At 48.7% G+C, this 19,484-nt stretch overlaps 1 pseudogene; it reads right to left on the minus strand.

Moving 5' to 3' along the window:
* Positions 1-1,557: 1,557 nt before the first annotated feature.
* LOC121564192 overlaps positions 1,558-19,484 on the minus strand; it is an 18,917-nt pseudogene continuing 990 nt past the window's right edge.

Consider the following 19,484-nt stretch of genomic DNA (forward strand, 5'->3'; position numbering starts at 1 on the left):
GTCTGGACTCTCCTCTGCTGCTGGCTCCTGATACAGAGACTTAGGCACCGGTGCCACCCTCTGACCCCTGGCACTGAAACAGTTAACATGATGTTACCCTCCTGACCCTGGCACTGAAACAGTTAACATGATGTTACCTCTGACCCTGGCACAGAAAACAGTTACCATGGTTACCTCCGACCCTGGCACTGAAACAGATTAACATGATGTTACCCTCTGATCCTGGCACTGAAAAAAGTTAACATGATGTTACCCTCGACCCTGGCACTGAAACAGTTAACATGATGTTACCCTCTGACCCCCGGCACTGAAACAGTTAACATGATGTTACCTCTGACCCCTGGCACTGAAACAGTTAACATGATGTTACCCCTCTGATCCCTGGCACTGAAACAGTAGACATGATGTTACCCTCTGACCCCTGGCACTGAAACAGTTAACATGCCCATGTTACCCCTCTGATCCCTAGCACTGAAACAGTTAACATGATGTTACCTCCAGACCCTGGATTGGAACAGATAACATGGTTACCCTCTGACCCCTGGCACTGAAACAGTTAACATGATGTTACCCTCTGACCCCGGCACGAAACAGTTAACATGATGTTACCCTCTGATCCCCGGCACTGAAACAGTTAACATGATGTTACCCTCTGATCCCGGCACTGAAGCAGTTAACATGATGTTACCCTCTGACCCTGGCACTGAAACAGTTAACATGATGTTACACTCTGATCCCTGGCACTGAAACAGTGAACATGATGTTACCCTCTGACCCTGGCACTGAAACAGTTAACATTGGTTACCCTCTGACCCCTGGCACTGAAACAGTTAACATGGTTACCCTCGACCCTGGCACTGAAACAGGCTTAAAGGTTACCCTCGACCCCTGGCACTGAAACAGTTAAATGTGCGTTTACCCTCAGCACACCTGGCACTGAAACAGTTAACATGATGTTACCCTCTGAACCCTGGCACTGAAAACAGTTAACATGTTATTTCGACCTCTGGACTGAAACAGTTAACATGACATTTAAAAAAGAAAGATGTAAAAATAAATGGATAAATAAATTAGTCAAGAAAATAAGGTCTTGATTAATTCGTATCCGCTTGGAGTTCAGCGCTTGAGCGTGATTGAAATGTAAAAGCAATTTCAGATCGAGTCGAACATACTGTATGCTGCGTTTACCGTGAATGCAGACTCTGAACGAGTGAAACATTACCTTTACATTTCTGCTCGCAAGCAGTAGCGCAGGTCTACGCGCACGGATTGCATCGAGCCCTAGTAGAAATACATTTAGAAAATTATAGTGTTTTCGTTTTCTGTTACAAAAGGTTTTACTACAGTGTTCCTTATGAATATGACCATGCACTACCCAGCCCGTCTACTGTGCTAGGGGTGCAGGTTTTTGCTCCAGCCCTCGCTCCTAACTCACCAGACAGGCTCCTCCCAGGAAGTCGGGTATGACCGTTGTCAATGATGTAATCCAGCAGGTCGCCGGATTCGACCCTGGTAGTCACGAGCACTATAGACCAGGAACTTGGACGAAAAGTGTTGTCATGGATGGAACGGACTCACCTGGAGAGAGAGGGATGGAGAGGAGGGGGTGATGAGAGGAGAGGGGAGATGAGAGGAGGGTGGAGGAGGATGAGAGGAGGGAGGGGGATAGAGAGAGGAGGGTGGAGGAGGGGGATGAGAGAGGAGGGGGGATGAGGAGAGGAGGAGGGGGTGAGAGAGGAGGGGGATGGAGTGGGAGGGGGGAGGAGGGAGGGGGGATGAGAGAGGAGGGTGGGAGGGAGGAGGGTGGAGGAGAGAGGAGGAGGGGGGATGAGAGAGGAGGGGGGATGAGAGAGGAGGGTGGGAGGAGGGGGGCGGAGGAGAGAGGAGGGGAGGGGGTGGATGAGGAGGAGGGGGTGGATGAGAGAGGAGGAGGGGGGTGAGAGAGGAGGGTGGAGGAGGGGGATGAGAGAGGGGGATGAGAGAGAGGGGGAGGAGGGGGAGGGTAGAGAGGAGAGTGGATGAGGGGGATGAGGGAGGGGGGGGATGGAGAGGAGGGGGATGAGAAGAGGAGAGGGGGATGAGGGAGGGGGATGAGAGGAGGGGGATGAGAAGGAGAGGGGGGATGAGAAGAGGAGAGGAGGATGAGAAGAGGAGGGAGGAGAGGGAGAGGAGAGGGGGATGAGAGAGGAGGGGGGGGAGGAGGAGAGGGGGATGGAGAAGAGGGAGAGGGGATGAGAGAGGAGGGGGATGAGAGAGGAGGGGGATGAGAGGAGAGGGGGATGAGAGAGGAGGGGGAGGAAGAGGAGGAGAGGGGGATGAGAGAGGAGGGGGATGAGAGAGGAGGGGAGGAGAGGAGGAGGGAGAGGGGGATGAGAGAGGAGGGGGGAGGGAGGGAGAGGGGGATGAGAAGAGGAGAGGGGGATGAGAGAGGAGGGGGATGAGAGAGAGGGGGATGAGAGAGGACGGGGAGGATGAGAGGAGGGGAGGGAGAGGGAGGAGGAGAGGGGGATGAGAGAGAGGAGGGGGGAGGAGAGGAGGAGGAGAGGGGGATGAGAGAGGAGAGAAGGAGGAGAGAGGAGAGAAGGATGAAGAGGGGGAGGAGGGGGTGAGAGAGGGAGGGGGAGGTGGGGTGAGGGAGAGGAGGGGGAGGGGGTGAGAGGAGGGGGAGTGGGGGAGGAGGGGGATGAGAGAGGAGGGGAGGGGTGGGAGGAGGGGTGGAGGAGAGAGAGGGGGTGGATGAGAGAGGAGGTGGATGAGAGAGGAGGGGGGTGAGAGAGGAGGGTGGAGGGAGGGGGATGAGAGAGGAGTGGGGGAGGAGGGGGATGAGGGAGGGGGATGAGAGGAGGGGGATGAGAAGAGGAGAGGGGGATGAGGGAGGGGGATGAGAGGAGGGGGATGGGAGGGAGGGGGGATGAGAGGGAGGGGGGGGATGGAGAAGAGGAGAGGGGGTGAGAAGAGGAGAGGAGGGATGAGAAGAGGAGGAGGAGAGGGAGAGGATGAGAGAGGAGGGGGAGGGAGAGGGATGAGAAGAGGAGAGGGGGATGGAGAGAGAGGGGGGGATGAGAGAGGACTTGGGGATGAGAGGAGAGGGGGATGAGAGAGGAGGGGGAGGAGAGGAGGAGAGGGGGATGAGAGAGGAGGGGGATGAGAGAGGAGGGGGGAGGAGGAGAGGGATGAGAGAGGGAGGGGGAGGGAGGAGAGGGGATGAGAAGAGGAGGGGGATGAGAGAGGACGGATGAGAGAGGGACGGGGATGAGAGAGGAGGGGGAGGAGAGGAGGAGGGAGGGGGATGAGAGAGAGGGGGAGGAGAGGGGGATGAGAGAGGAGAGAAGGAGGAGAGAGGAGAGAAGGATGAAGAGGGGGAGGAGGGGGTGAGAGAGGAGGGGAGGGGGTGAGAGAGGAGGGGGAGGAGGGAGGGGGGAGGGGGAGAGAGAGGAGGGGGGAGGGGGGTGAGAGAGGAGGGGGAGGGGGAGAGAGGAGGAGGGTGGGGAGGAGGGGGGAAGGAGAGAGGAGGGAGGTGGGAGGGAGGGGGTGGAGGGAGAGAGAGGAGGGGGTGGATGAGAGGAGGGGTGGATGAGAGAGGAGGGGGGAGAGAGGAGGGGTGGAGGAGTGGGGATGAGAGAGGAGGGGGAGGGAGGGGGATGAGGGAGGGGGGATGAGAGGAGGGGGGATGAGAAGAGGAGAGGGGGATGAGGGAGGGGGGGATGAGAGGAGGGGGATGAGGGAGGGGGATGAGAGGAGGGGGATGAGAAGAGGAGAGGGGATGAGAAGAGGAGAGGAGGATGAGAAGAGGGAGGAGGAGAGGAGAGGGGGGATGAGAGAGGAGGGGGAGGAGGTGAGGGGGATGAGAAGAGGAGAGGGGGATGAGAGGAGGGGGATGAGAGAGGACGGGGATGAGAGGAGAGGGGATGAGAGAGGAGGGGGGAGGAGAGGAGGAGAGGGGGATGAGAGAGGAGGGGGGATGAGAGAGAGGAGGGGGAGGAGGAGAGGGGATGAGAGAGGAGTGGGGGAGGAGGAGAGGGGGATGAGAAGAGGAGGGGGATGAGAGAGGACGGGGATGAGAGAGGACGGGGATGAGGAGAGGAGGGGAGAGAGGAGGGAGGAGAGGGGGATGAGAGAGGAGGGGGGAGGAGAGGGGGATGAGAGAGGAGAGAAGGGGAGGAGAGAGGAGAGAAGGATGAAGAGGGAGGAGGGGGTGAGAGAGGAGGGGGAGGGGGTGAGAGAGGAGGGGGAGGGGGGGGTGAGAGAGAGGGGGAGGGGAGGGGAGGGGGAGGGGGAGAGAGAGGAGGAGGAGGGGGGGGAGAGGAAGAGAGAGGGGGAGGGGGGGTGAGAGAGGAGGAGGAGGAGGAGGGGGAATGGAGAGAGAAGGGGGATGAGAGAAGAGAGCTTCATCAAGGCTAAAACCAGTCATTAGTATTGTAAACCCGTTAGGGTTGGGGAGAGTATGAGTGAAGAAGTAGCCCAGTGAACTGACCAGTGTCAGGAGGACAGGGAAGACGCGGGGAGCTTGGACGATGAGAAGCCTTCCCAGGGTCTCTGGGCAGTTGGCCTCCACCACCTCATGATCCTAAGCAGAGCCTTGACTCCTGGAAAGGTGACGATGTTAACCCTCCAGGTCCACCAGGCACGTCCACGAGCTAGGGAAGTGGTTTTATTAGCTAACGCTAAGGACGTTAGTGTCCTCACTATGGGTTTTCAATAGGACAGGCAAATGCTAATAATGCTAGCCCTATTTAAGTGTGTTTTATTAGCTAACGCTAAGGACGTTAGCGTCCTCACTATGGGTTTTCAATAGGACAGGCAAATGCTAATAATGCTAGCCCTGTTTAAGTCTGTTTTATTTGCTAACGCTAAGGACGTTAGCATCTTGACAGTGGGTTTTCAATGGGACAGGCTAATGTGTTTGTGCAGTAAACTCAACGTGATTGGTCGTGTGGAATTTCTTGGTGTTCTCCTCACACCTCTTCCCTGGCCCTTCTTCGTTGATCCACAGAACCTGGAATACAAACGACCCAGGGAAATACATGATCACTGGAATGATCAATCAAGTGCGTGTGTTTGCGTCCTCTGTCATCTGTGTGTGTGCTCTGTGCCGTCTGTGTGCGTGTCCCTGTCATCTGTGCGTGTGCCCTCTGTCATCTGTGTGCGTATCTCTGTCATCTGTGTGCGTGTCCTCTGTCATCTGTGTGTGTGTCCTCTGTCATCTGTGTGTGTGTGTGTCCTCTGCTCATCTGTGTGCGTGTCCTCGTCGTCTGTGTGCGTGTCCTCTGTCATCTGTGTGCGTGTCACTCTGTCATCTGTGTGTGTGTCCTCTGCCACTCTGTGTGCGTATCCTCTGTCATCTGTGTGCGTGATCCTCTGCTCATCTGTGTGCGTGTCCTCTGTCAGTCTGTGTGTGTTCTCTGTCATCTGTGGTGTGTCCTCGTCGTCTGTGTGTGTGTCCTCTGTCGTCTGCTGTGCGTGTCCTCTGTTGTCTTAGTGTGCGTGTCCTCTGTCATCTGTGTGCGTGTCCTCTGTCATCTGTGTGCGTGTCCTCTGTCATCTGTGTGCGTGTTCTCTGTCATCTGTGTGTGTGTGTGTCCTCTGTCATCTGTGTGCGTATCTTCTGTAATCTGTGCGTGTCATCTGTGTGTGTCCTCTGTCATCTGTGTGTGTGTGTGTGTGCCTCTGTCGTCTGTGTGTGTGTCCTCTGTCGTCTGTGTGCGTGTCCTCTGTCGTCTGTGTGCGTGTCCTCTGTCATCTGTGTGCGTGTCCTCTGTCATCTGTGTGTGTGTCTGTGTCTATAACCCACATGTCAGCAGAGCCTCTTCCCAGTGCTTTGAGCAATCCTTTAGTGTCCAAGTGTCCCAGCCTCAGTATGTATGAAGCGGTCGTCCCTCTCTGTCCTGATAATGCCAACAGCCAGCGTAATACTCCTCCAGGACACTGAGGGGCGACCACCACTGCAGGATGTAGTCCACCTGGGGAGAAACACAACATAACCAAATATTTTTTTTTTAACTAACCCAAGATAGTTCACCTGTGTTGTTTTCAACGGGAGCAAATGAAGTATAGTGGGCAGAACAAGCAGGGAGGTGGGCAGAGCCAAGCACGAGCTAGCGAGATCCTATTGGCGCGTTCTAGCGTGTATTTGAATATTTCCCTTAGGGAACGCCTATTCTGTGAAGTGCGCTTGTGCAAGAACTCCATTCGCCCTTGCACTCCTTGCAAACAACACCATTTTTTTAAACTTTGGCAAAGTGTTCACGTCTACAAAACGTAAGTGTCCTCTGTTCGTAACACATTGTAGATTTGGGAATAGAAATACTGTATTGAGATCGGGCTTTTTATTCTATGAAGAAAATCAGCAGAGCGTCGGCCCAGTTCCATCTCGCTCCATCCTCTCCCACTGCCGGCCGCTAGGTCCATTTTGGTGGGGAGTGGAAATTCCAACCGGATGCTTCAGATTTATACATCCGGTGAAACATCATCTGGCTCCTTGTTCCATGTGACTTAACAGTCAGAACCAATCACAACGGGATTGCATTTGAGAGCATGTAGTGCAGGGGTCTCAAACTCCCGATGACCTTGGGGCCAACATCACTGCTGCTGGAGTATGTACATCTTCAAACTAGTCATGTTGTATCTGCATTGACCTACAAAAAAATATGTCGACTGTAGTTGTGTACCCATATACATCATATGTATGTGTCCTACCCGGTGTTGTTTCCTCAGCTGAGGAGACTGACCCAGCATCTCTGGCTCTCTCCAGGTGGGAAGTCCCTCGCTCGCAGGAAACGAAGGATGTGGCTGCGTCTTCAGGGATCTGGAGGAGGATAGACAGATATGGAAAGTAGTGAAAGAGCTTCTATATAACATCAGGATTGTTCAAACACATTTAAGATTAAATCAATCCACAGCAAAACGTTAGAGATGGTTAGTAGATTAATTAAACCAGGATTAAGACTACTCCTGGATTAGTTAAACCAGGATTAAGACTACTCCTGGATTAGTTAAACCAGGATTAAGACTACTCCTGGATTAGTTAAACTCAGCATTAAGACTACTCCTGGATTAGTTAAACCATGAGAAGCCATTTGATTGAGTTGTCAACTAAATGTGAATTCAACATGAAATCAACAAGAATTTGATTGGATTTAGGTTAAAAGTTGGGTGAAAAAAAAGGTGACTTTTTCCAAATCCAATCAGTTTTCTGTTTTGATTCAACTTCATCACATTGATTTTAGTTGTTGAAATGACGTGGAAACAGTGTTGATTCAACCAGTTTGTCACGAGTTGCTAAGCCAGAACCCAGAAGCAGACCAGGACAAGGTAAGTTGAAACGAAGGTGAGTGTTTATTTACAAGTTCAAGAGTGATGCTGAATAATCCAGGGAACAGAGCGGGCGGCGTTGATTAGTTGTTGGGGGTGCAGTGGTTGATCCCATCCTGGTCGGCAGCCGCCGACCACCAGGCAGAGGTTGGATGAAGGTTCCGGACCGGGTGACTGCAGATGGAACAAAACGGGGTAAGTAAGCAACAAACCAACAAGGTGCAAAAACAACAAAACTAACGCTAGGCTCTAAGACTGATACTCTGGTAAACCTACTGTTCATGGCTAACGATCCGGCAGGGAATGGATGTTAGCCAGAGCCTAAGAAGGGTGATGATCAGGACCAGGTGTGCAGATTGCTGATGGGATGCAGGTGCGGAAATCAAGAGAGCTCCCCGGAGCGTTCCAGAACCTCGGGAAACTGGAGATCACGAACATAACAACTAGTCCACAGACAGGACCCGACTCAGACTGCCGGGATCGTTACAGTACCCCTCCCGACGAACGCCACCGGGCGGACTCCCCGGAGCGCCAGGATGGAGGCGGTAGAAGTCACTGATGAGGTCAGCATCTAGGACCTGTCGCCGCGGAATCCAACTCCTCTCTTTCAGGACCATACCCTCCCAGTCCACGAGATACTGGAAACCCCGGCCCCGCCGCCTGGAATCCATGATGCGACGCACCGTGTAGGCAGGACCACCTCCGATCATCCGAGGAGAGAGGAGGAGGAGGCGGAGGAGGCAACAGAGGACTGAGGAAAACAGGCTTGAGGCAGGAGACATGAAAGGTGGGATGGACTCTGAGCGTCCTCGGGAGTTTGAGTCGAACTGCCACCGGATTGATCACCTTCTCCACCACAAACGGACCAATGAACTTGGTAACAACTTCCTAGACTCAGTCCGTAAAGGGAAGATCCCGTGTGGCCAACCAGACCCCTATCTCCGATGGTGTAGGTGGAGCGGGATCCGGCGACGATTCGCCTGGAGCTGATACCGGTCCGAAACTCTAAGGAGTGCTTTTCTGGCCCGATGCCAGGTTCGGTGGCAACGACGAATATGGACCGGAACAGAAGGCACTGAGAGCTCCTTCTCCTGGAGAAGGGAACAAGGGAGGTTGGTAGCCATACAGGCACTGGAAGGAGACATCCCAGTGGCAGATGTAGGGAGAGTATTGTGGGCATACTCAACCCAAGGCAACTGAGAGACCCAGGGAGGTGGGGTTGGAAGAGGCCAGGCAGCGTAGCGTGGATTCCATCTTCTGGTTGGCTCTCTCCGCCTGACCATTAGATTGGGGGTGAAAACCAGATGTGAGACTGACTGTAGCTCCAATGGCCAAACAGAAGGACTTCCAGACAGCAGAGGTAAACTGAGGGCCACGGTCGGAAACGATATCACTGGGCAACCCGTGGACCCTGAAAACCTCCCTAACCAGGATCTCGGACGTCTCCGAGGCAGAGGGAAGCTTGGCAATAGGCACAAAGTGGGCGAACTTGCTGAATCTGTCCACGATAGTCAGAACGACCGTGTTCCCTCAGAAGCGGGCAACCCAGTGACAAAGTCCAGGGCCAGATGCGACCATGGTCGCCGGGGAATAGGAAGGGGGTGAAGTAGTCCAGAGCTGGGCCGATTGGTACTCTTATTCTGCCCACACACTGGACAGGCAGCAACATAACCCGAGTATCCTCGGCCATGGCAGGCCACCAAAACGTCTGCGAAGAAACGCCATTGTCCGAGCCACGCCAGGGGCTGACAAGCCATCTTGCTGGCGTGGGACCATTCGAGGACAGCAGGACGAACTCGACTCAGGCACAAACAACCGACCCGGGTGGACCGTTACCGGGACCGGGCTGAGTCCGAAGGGCCGCCAGCACCTCCTCCTCAATCTTCCACATAACTGCTCCCACGACGCAGTTCCGGGGGAGAATTGTCTCGGTCTTGGACCCACTCTCCCTCCGTCTTGGAGAACATCCGGGACAAGGCGTCCGCCTTGCCGTTCTTAGATCCAGGTCGAACGTCAGGGAAAACTTGAATCGTCCGAAAACAACGCCCACCTGGCCTGGACGGGAGTTGAGACGTTTAGCCGATTGCACGTAAGCAAGATTCTTGTGGTCAGTCCAGACAATAAACGGTTGCTCCGCCCCCCAACCAGTGGCGCCACTCCTCCAAGGCAAGTTTCACCGCGAGAAGCTCCCCGGTTACCCACATCGTAATTCCTCTCCGCAGGCGAAAGTATCAGAGTAGTAGGCGCAGGGATGGAGTTTACTGTCCGTGGAGCATCGCTGCGACAGGATGGCGCCTAACTCCCACATCAGACGCGTCCACTTCAACGACGAACTGACGGGCGTGTCCGGTTGAGAGAGAATCGGTGCGTTGAGTGAATCGCCTCTTCAAATCCAGAAACGCTCGATCCGCCTCCGGGATTCCACTTGAAGGTCCTGATACTGGAAGTCAAGGCAGTTAACGGAGCGGCCACACGGCTGTAATCCCGGATGAATCTGCGGTAGAAATTACGCAAACCCCCAAAAATCTCTGGAGCTGCAATCTCGCACCGGGCTGGGCCCATTCCAGAACCGCTCTAACCTTCTCTGGTCCATCCTAATCTCTCCCCTGGGAGATGATGTACCCGAGAAAGGATGTCGTGTGGGCGTGAAACTCGCATTTCTCGGCCTTCACGAACAGGCGATTCTCAACAATCGCTGCAGAACCTGCCGGACATGCTGGACGTGGTCGGAAGGTTCCTTCGAGAAGATCAGAATGTCATCCAGGTAAACAAACACAAAGAGACCGATCATATCTCTCAGGACGCCGTTCACCATACTCTGGAATACCGCTGGAGCATTGGTCAGTCCAAACGGCATCACCTGATACTCAAGTGACCCATCGGTGTGTATTGAAACCCATCAACCACTCGTCCCCCTCTCTGATCCGGACCAGTGATACGCATTGCGAGGTCTAGCTTGGTGAACACCGTAGCACCCTGTAAGAGAGTCGAAGGCAGAACTCATCAAGGGCAGTGGGGATACTTGTTCTTGACCGTGATGTCATTCAACCCCCGATAATCAATACACGGTCGAAGAGAGCCATCCTTCTTACCCACAAAGAAGAATCCTGACCCCCAGGGGTGATGACGAGGGACGAACGAGACCAGCAGCTAGGGACTCCTTGATGTAGGTCTCCAAAGCCTCACGTTCAGGTGGGAGATACTGTATAACCTTCCCCTTGGGGTAGACAGCTCCAGGGAACAGGTTGATGGCACAAATCATATGGTCGGTGGGGAGGGGAGTGACAGAGCCTTCTGCTTACTGAAAACTTCCCCCAAATCGTGATATGTCTCGGGAACCAGGGACAAATCTGGGGGTTTAGCCTCAATCACCTGACTGGGAACCGAATGGGGGCAGGCAGTCTTGAGACAGTTAGCATGACAATCAAGGCTCCAACTCGTTACCTTGCCCGTCACCCAATCGAACGTGGGATTGTGTTCCTTCAGCCAGGGGTATCCAAGGACCAGAGGAACCTGGGAAGACGGCAGAATGAAGAATGAAATCATCTCAGAATGATTCCCCGACAACCGCATCTTAACCGTTTAGTCCTCATCGTGGATACGTGCCAGACTACTGCCGTCCAGAGTGGTAGCTTCAATGGTCCGGCAATTGCTCCTTGGAAAGCCCCAGCTGTTCCACCAACTCGGCATCTAGAAAGCTTCCATCGGCACCTGAATCGATAAAAGCGTTAATCGCTAAGCTCTGATTCCTGTTCATAAGGGTAGCCGGAAACGGGGTCTGACAGAGGGTTGAGAGGTCGAAACTGGCTCGCTAAAAGTCCTCCCAACTTTAGCGAGCCAGCGCAGTTTGACGAACCCGACTGGAACCTGAGAAGCTGATCGGTTGGACGGAACCCACAGCTCTCCCTCGCTCTCGGACTCGATTATCCACCCGAAAAGACAAGGCTACCAAGCTGTCCAGGTCACTAGGCTCGGATAGGGAGATCAACTCATCCTTGAGCTGCTCCCGACAGACCCTGGTAAAAGGCCGCTTCAGAGTCCCTCATTCCACCCACTCTCACAGCCAACGCTTGAACCGATCACGAAGTCGGCCACGCTACGGTTCCTTGGCGAAGCTAAAACAGGCGCCTAGCTGCGTCCCTCCCTCGGACGGAATGGTCGAAGAGCTTCCATCTCGGCCGTAGAACCCGTATGAAGCCATGCAGGGATCCTGTCGTTCCCAAACGGCTGAAGCCCACTCCAGCGCCGACCACGCAGCAACTCAATCACAAAGGCTATCCTAGCCTTGTCTGTAGGCATAAGAGTAGGGCTGTAGATCGAACACTGTAGCGATCCCGGCAGTCTGAGTCGGGTCCTGTCTGTGGACTAGTTGTTATGTTCGTGATCTCCAGTTTCCGAGGGTTCTGGAACGCTCCGGGGAGCTCTCTTGATTTCCGCACCTGCATCCCATCAGCAATCTGCACACCTGGTGCTGATCATCACCCTTCTTAGGCTCTGGCTAACATCCATTCCAGGCCGGATCGTTCTGTCACGAGTTGCTAAGCCAGAACCCAGAAGCAGACCAGGACAAGGGTAAGTTGAAACGAAGGTGAGTGTTTATTACAAATTCAAGAGTGATGCTGAATAATCCAGGGAACAGAGCGGGCGGCGTTGATTAGTTGTTGGGGGTGCAGTGGTTGATCCCATCCTGGAGTCGCAGCAGCCCACCACCAGGCAGAGGTTGGATGAAGGTTCCGGACGGGTGACTGCAGATGGAACAAAACGGGGGTAAGTAAGCAACAAACCAACAAGGTGCAAAAACAACAAAAACTAACGCTAGGCTCTAAGACTGATACTCTGGTAAACCTACTGTTCATGGCTAACGATCCGGCAGGGAATGGATGTTAGGCCAGAGCCTAAGAAGGGTGATGATCAGGACCAGGTGTGCAGATTGCTGATGGGATGCAGGTGCGAAATCAAGAGAGAGCTCCCCGAGCGTTCCAGAACCCTCGGAAACTGGAGATCACGAACATAACAACTAGTCCACAGACAGAGACCCGACTCAGACTGCCGGGATCGTTAACAGTTTGTGCCCAGCCGGGGCGTCACCTGATACTGTTGTTACATTGTCCGGTTTCCACTCCCCAGACTACAGGAGTAGAGACACCAGACCAGGGTTCAGGGCTCTTAATCACAGCTTGTGTATACTAGCTAGTAGTTTACTGTCTTATCATGTCAATACCCTGTCAAATAAACAGTTCAACTGGCTTGTGTAGATCAGTGTATTGGAGCATTATTGTGTATGTTAGAGTACATTGCCTTTGTGTGTGTCCTGTAGCAGGTGCATAGCTGAATGTGTGTGTTTGTGTGTGTGTTCGTACCTTTGCCATTGTGTGTGTCCTGTAGCCAGCTACGTAGCTGAATGTGTGTGTTTGTGTGTGTGTTGGTGTACCTTGCCGTTGTGTGTGTCCTGTAGCCAGCTACGTAGCTGAATGTGTGTGTTTGTGCTTGTGTTGGTGTACCTTGCCGTTGGGGCCTGTAGCCAGCTACGTAGCTGGATGAGACAGCTCTCCTGTATAGGAGTCAGATCACCCAGGTAACACTCTAAGTACTCTGCTTCCAACTTATCACCTACACACACACACACACACACACACACAAACGCACCACGTCAAATTACACCATGGTTCTTTTGTGAGGGAGAAGAGGCCATTCAAGAGTATTACGGCTGTTCCTCTCTCCCGCTCTCCTTCCCATCTCCGTCTTTCCATCCCTCCCTCTCCTCCCTCTCTCTCTCACCCTCAGGTGTCCCTGTGTCTCTGATGCAGTTTTCCGAAACCCGAGAGTTCTGATTGGCCAGTGGAACCCAGGTGGAGGGAGCAGGGACGGGGCCGGGGTAGTTGAGGTTAAAGGTTGGGGGTTAGAGGTCGTCCAGCGAGGGATAGAGGTCACGCCCTCCTGACATCAGCTCTTTCAGGTAGAACTCTATTACCTCCCTTACCCGTGATACATTACATTAATAAATACATCCATCAATACATTCATAAATACCAACTCATCAATACATTCATAAATACATCAATCAAACAAACAGAATACATCCATCAATACATTCATAAATACATCAATCAATACATTCATAAATACATCAATCAATACATTAATAAATACATCCATCAATACATTCATGAATACATCCATAAATACATTCATAAATACATCCAATCAATACATTCATAAATACATCAATCAATACATTAATAAATACATCCATCAATACATTCATGAATACATCCATCAATACAATCATAAATACATCCATCAATACATTCATAAATACATCAATCAATACATTAATGAATACATCCATCAATACATTCATGAATACATCAATCAATACATATAATAAATACATCCATCAATACATTCATGAATACATCATCAATACATTAATGAATACATCAATCAATACATTAATAAATACATCCATCAATACATCATGAATACATCCATCAATACATTCACAAATTCATCCATCAATACATTCATAAATACATCAATCAATACATTAATGAATACATCCATCAATACATTCATGAATACATCAAGCAACACATTCATGAATACATAAATCAATACATTCATGAATACATCAATCAACAATTAATGAATACATCAATCAATACATTCATGAATACATCAATCAATACATTCATGAATACATCAATCAATACATTCATGAATACATCAATCAATACATTCATGAATACATCCATCAATACATTCATGAATACATCCATCAATACATTCATGAATACATCCATCAATACATTCATGAATACATCCATCAATACATTCATGAATACATCCATCAATACGTTCATTAATACATCCATCAATACATTCATTAATACATCCATCAATACATTCACACATCCATCAATTCATTCCATACATCAATCAATAGCATTAATTAATACATCAATAAATCAATACATTAATTAAAACATCAATCAATAATTAATTAATACATCAATCAATACATTAATTCAAAGCAATCAGCCTCTCTCAGGTCTCCACCACCTCCTTTTACCCTAAAGAGCAATACATGTATCAATAAATTCATCAAATGAGAAACAACTCATCGAAGTAAGTCAGTCTAACTTACTCTTTCTCCTTGGTCTCTCTCTCTCTCTGGATCCTTCCCCACCCCATCCCCTCCTCACCCCCTCCCTCCACCCACACCCCTCCTCACCATGACCCCCATCCCCTCCTCACCCTCCTCACCATGCTCCCCCCATCCCCTCCTCACCCCCCCTCTCACCATACCCCCCCACCCCTCCTCACCACCCCCTCCTCACCATGCCCCCACCCCCCACCCCATCCCCTCCTCAACACCCCTCCCAACCACACCCTCCTCACCATGCCCCCACCCCCACCCCATCCGCCTCCTCACCGTCTGGATGTTAGCGTGTATTGTTTCATGGCTACCTTCTCGACGTTGTTGTCTCAGGCCAAAGAAAGACTTGATGCTCCAGAGAGGCAAGACTTGCTCAAAAACACGTCCAGGACTCATTCTCTGGGTGGACCTGGAGACAGAGAGACCAGGGTTAACAACACACACACACACACACACACACACACCAAAGCACGCACACACTCAATCACACACACACACACACATGTACACACACACAAACATGCGCTCTCACACCACACACACACACACACACACACACGCTCTCACACACACACACACACACGGGCATACACTCGCACTTGCACATACACTCACACACAGGCTCACGCTCAGCCAGACCCAGACTCACACTGTAACGGCATGTTTCCGTGACGATGAGTCTGTTGTTGTAGGTTTGGTTGTGAGCCTGGATGACTAGAGTTCTGTCTCTCCAACTCAGAGTGTTCTTCTGGGAGGAAGTGGGCGTAGTCCACCCCCGCCATCTCCCCACACACACACACACACACACACACACACACACACACACACACACAGTTCCAATCCCTCAGTATTATTTCTCCACAATGCCACACATTGTTAGAAACCATTGAAGAACTTAATCCCAACACAAATAAATAGTTATGTGTCTGACATTGTGAGTGCGTTTTGTGTGGTCTGTCTGTCTGTCTGTCTGTATGAGAGAGACCCCTGACCTTCTTGAGGAGTCGGGGTGCGTCCACGCTGAGTTGGCAGCTCCGTTCCCTACCACAGGGTCGCCCCGTCGTCACTGGTGACGTCACTCAGCACTCGCTGCCGAGAAACACGGGATCATGGGACAGGTGGGGAACCGCCTCTCATACGCCTGGAGGACACACACACACACACACACAGCTCCATTAGGAACACAGGGATCGATGGGACTGCCTCTCATGTGAAAAAGAGAGGAGGATTGGAGGGAGGGGAGGGGGGCTTCATGGTGGGAGAGGATGGGGGGGGGGGGCTTCATGGTGGAGAGGATGGGGGAGGGGGGCTTCATGGTGGAGAGGATGGGGAGGGGGGGATTCATGGTGAGAGAGGATGGGGGAGGGGGGCTTCATGGTGGAGAGGATGGGGGGGGGGGGGCTTCATGGTGAGGAGAGGATGGGGGGGGGGGGCTTCATGGTGGAGGGAGGGGATGAGAGGATGGGGAGGGGGGCTTCATGGTGGGAGAGAGGATGGGGGAGGGGGGGGCTTCATGGTGGAGAGGATGGGGGGGAGGGGGGGCTTCATGGTGGAGAGGATGGGGGGAGGGGCTTCATGGTGGAGAGGGATGGGGGAGGAGGGTCATGGTGGAGAGGATGGGGGGAGGGGGGCTTCGATGGTGGAGAGGATGGGGGGGAGCTGTTGTGCCCGAGCTCTGGAGTGTTCTACTGTGTCAGAGGGAGGCAGCAGTGGTAATATGGAGTAGTAATATCCAGTAGTAATATCCAGTAGTAATATGGAGTAGTAATATCCAGTAGTAATATCCAGTAGTAATATGGGAGTAGTAATATCCAGTAGTAATATCCAGTAGTAATATGCAGTAGTAATATGGAGTAGTAATATCCAGTAGTAATATCCAGTAGTAATATGGAGTAGTAATATCCAGTAGTAATATCCAGTAGTAATATCCAGTAGTAATATCCAGTAGTAATATGGAGTAGTAATATCCAGTAGTAATATCCAGTAGTAATATGGGGTAGTAATATGCAGTAGGAATATTCAGTAGTAATATGCAGTAGTAATATGCAGTAGTAATATCCAGGAGTAATATTCAGTAGTAATATTCAGTAGTATATGCAGTAGTAATATGGGGTAGTATATGGAGTAGTAATATTCAGTAGTAATATCCAGTAGTAATATCCAGTAGTAATATGCAGTAGTAATATGGGGAGTATATGGAGTAGTAATATCCAGTAGTAATATGGGGTAGTAATAGCGTAGGAATATTCAGTAGTAATATGCAGTAGTAATATGCAGTAGTAATATCCAGGAGTAATATTCAGTAGTAATATTCAGTAGTAATATGCGTAGTAATATGGGTAGTAATATGGAGTAGTAATATTCAGTAGTAATATCCAGTAGTAATATCCAGTAGTAATATCCAGTAGTAATATGGAGTAGTAATATGGAGTAGTATATGGGGTAGTAATATGCAGTAGGAATATTCCAGTAGTAATATGCGTAGTATACATGCAGTAGTAATATCCAGTAGTAATATATGGTAATATTCAGTAGTAATATGGGGTAGTAATATGGAGTAGTAATATTCAGTAGTAATATCCAGTAGTAATATCCAGTAGTAATATGGGGTAGTATATGGAGTAGTAATATTCAGTAGTAATATTCAGTAGTAATATTCAGTAGTAATATGCAGTAGTAATATGGGGTAGTAATATGGGGTAGTAATATATGTAGGTAGGAATATTCAGCCTAGTAATATGCAGTAGTAATATGCAGTAGTAATATCCAGTAGTAATATTCAGTAGTAATATTCAGTAGTAATATTCAGTAGTAATATGCACTAGTAATATGGAGTAGTAATATGCAGTAGTAATATGCAGTAGTAATATCCAGCTGAAATATGCAATAGTAATATGCAGTAGTAATATCCAGTAGTAATATCCAGTAGTAATATGCAGTAGTAATATGCAGTAGTAATATCCAGTAGTAATATTCAGTAGTAATATCCAGTAGTAATATCCAGTAGTAATATGGAGTAGTACTATTCAGTAGTAATATCCAGTAGTAATATCCAGTAGTAATATGGAGTAGTAATATGCAGTAGTAATATCCAGTAGTAATATGGAGTAGTAATATCCAGTAGTAATATCCAGTAGTAATATGCAGTAGTAATATGCAGTAGTAATATCCAGTAGTAATATCCAGTAGTAATATCCAGTAGTAATATTCAGTAGTAATATCCAGTAGTAATATGGAGTAGTAATATGCAGTAGTAATATCCAGTAGTAATATCCAGTAGTAATATGCAGTAGTAATATCCAGTAGTAATATGGAGTAGTAATATCCAGTAGTAATATCCAGTAGTAATATGGAGTAGCAATATCCAGTAGTAATATGGAGTAGTAATATGGGTAGTAATATCCAGTAGTAATATCCAGTAGTAATATGCAGTAGTAACATTCAGTAGTAATATGCAGTACTAATATATGCAGTAGTAATATGGAGTAGTAATATGCAGTAGTAATACGCAGGTAATGTCGCAGTAGCAATATGCAGTAGTAATATGCAGTAGTAATATCCAGTAGTAATATGGAGTAGTAATATCCAGTAGCAATATCCAGTAGCAATATCCAGTAGTAATATGGAGTAGTAATATCCAGTAGTCATATGGAGTAGTAATATCCAGTAGTAGTATGCAGTAGTAATATCCAGTAGTAATATGCAGTAGTAATATCCAGTAGTAATATGCAGTAGTAACATTCAGTAGTAATATGCAGTAGTAATATGGAGTAGTAATATGCAGTAGTAATACGCAGTAGTAATTCAATAGTAATACGAGTAGTAATATCCAGTAGTAATATCCAGTAGCAATATCCAGTAGTAATATGGAGTAGTAATATTCAGTAGTAATATCCAGTAGTAATATGGAGTAGTACTATTCAGTAGTAATATCCAGTAGTAATATCCAGTAGTAATATTCAGTAGTAATATCCAGTAGTAATATCCAGTAGTAATATGCAGTAGTAATATCCAGTAGTAATATTCAGTAGTAATATGGAGTAGTAATATGGAGTAGTAATATCCAGTAGTAATATTCAGTAGTAATATCCAGTAGTAAGTATCCAGTAGTAATATTCAGTAGTAATATCCAGTAGTAATATGCAGTAGTAATATCCAGTAGCAATATCCAGTAGTAATATGGAGTAGTAATATGCAGTAGTAATATCCAGTAGTAATATGGAGTAGTAATATGCAGTAGTAATACGCAGTAGTAATACGCAATAGTAATATGCAGTAGTAATATCCAGTAGTAATATCCAGTAGTAATATGGAGTAGTAATATTCAGTAGTAATATCCAGTAGTAATATGGAGTAGTACTATTCAGTAGTAATATCCAGTAGTAATATCCAGTAGTAATATCCAGTAGTAATATGCAGTAGTAATATGCAGTAGTAATATCTAGTAGTAATATCCAGTAGTAATATGGAGTAGTAATATGGAGTAGTAATATCCAGTAGTAATATTCAGTAGTAATATCCAGTAGTAATATCCAGTAGTAATATTCAGTAGTAATATCCAGTAGTAATATGCGGTAGTAATATCCAGTAGCAATATCCAGTAGTAATATGGAGTAGTAATATCCAGTAGTAATATCCAGTAGTAATATGGAGTAGTAATATGCAGTAGTAATATGGAGTAGTAATATCCAGTAGTAATATCCAGTAGTAATATGGAGTAGCAATATCCAGTAGTAATATGGAGTAGCAATATCCAGTAGTAATATGGAGTAGTAATATCCAGTAGTAATATCCAGTAGTAATATGGAGTAGCAATATCCAGTAGTAATATGCAGTAGTAATATGGAGTAGTAATATCCAGTAGTAATATCCAGTAGTAATATGGAGTAGCAATATCCAGTAGTAATATGCAGTAGTAATATGGAGTAGTAATATCCAGTAGTAATATCCAGTAGTAATATGGAGTAGCAATATCCAGTAGTAATATGGAGTAGTAATATGGAGTAGTAATATC

The sequence above is a fragment of the Coregonus clupeaformis genome, unplaced genomic scaffold, assembly GCF_020615455.1.
Source record: "Coregonus clupeaformis isolate EN_2021a unplaced genomic scaffold, ASM2061545v1 scaf3649, whole genome shotgun sequence".
NCBI classification, from domain to species: Eukaryota; Metazoa; Chordata; class Actinopteri; order Salmoniformes; family Salmonidae; genus Coregonus; species Coregonus clupeaformis.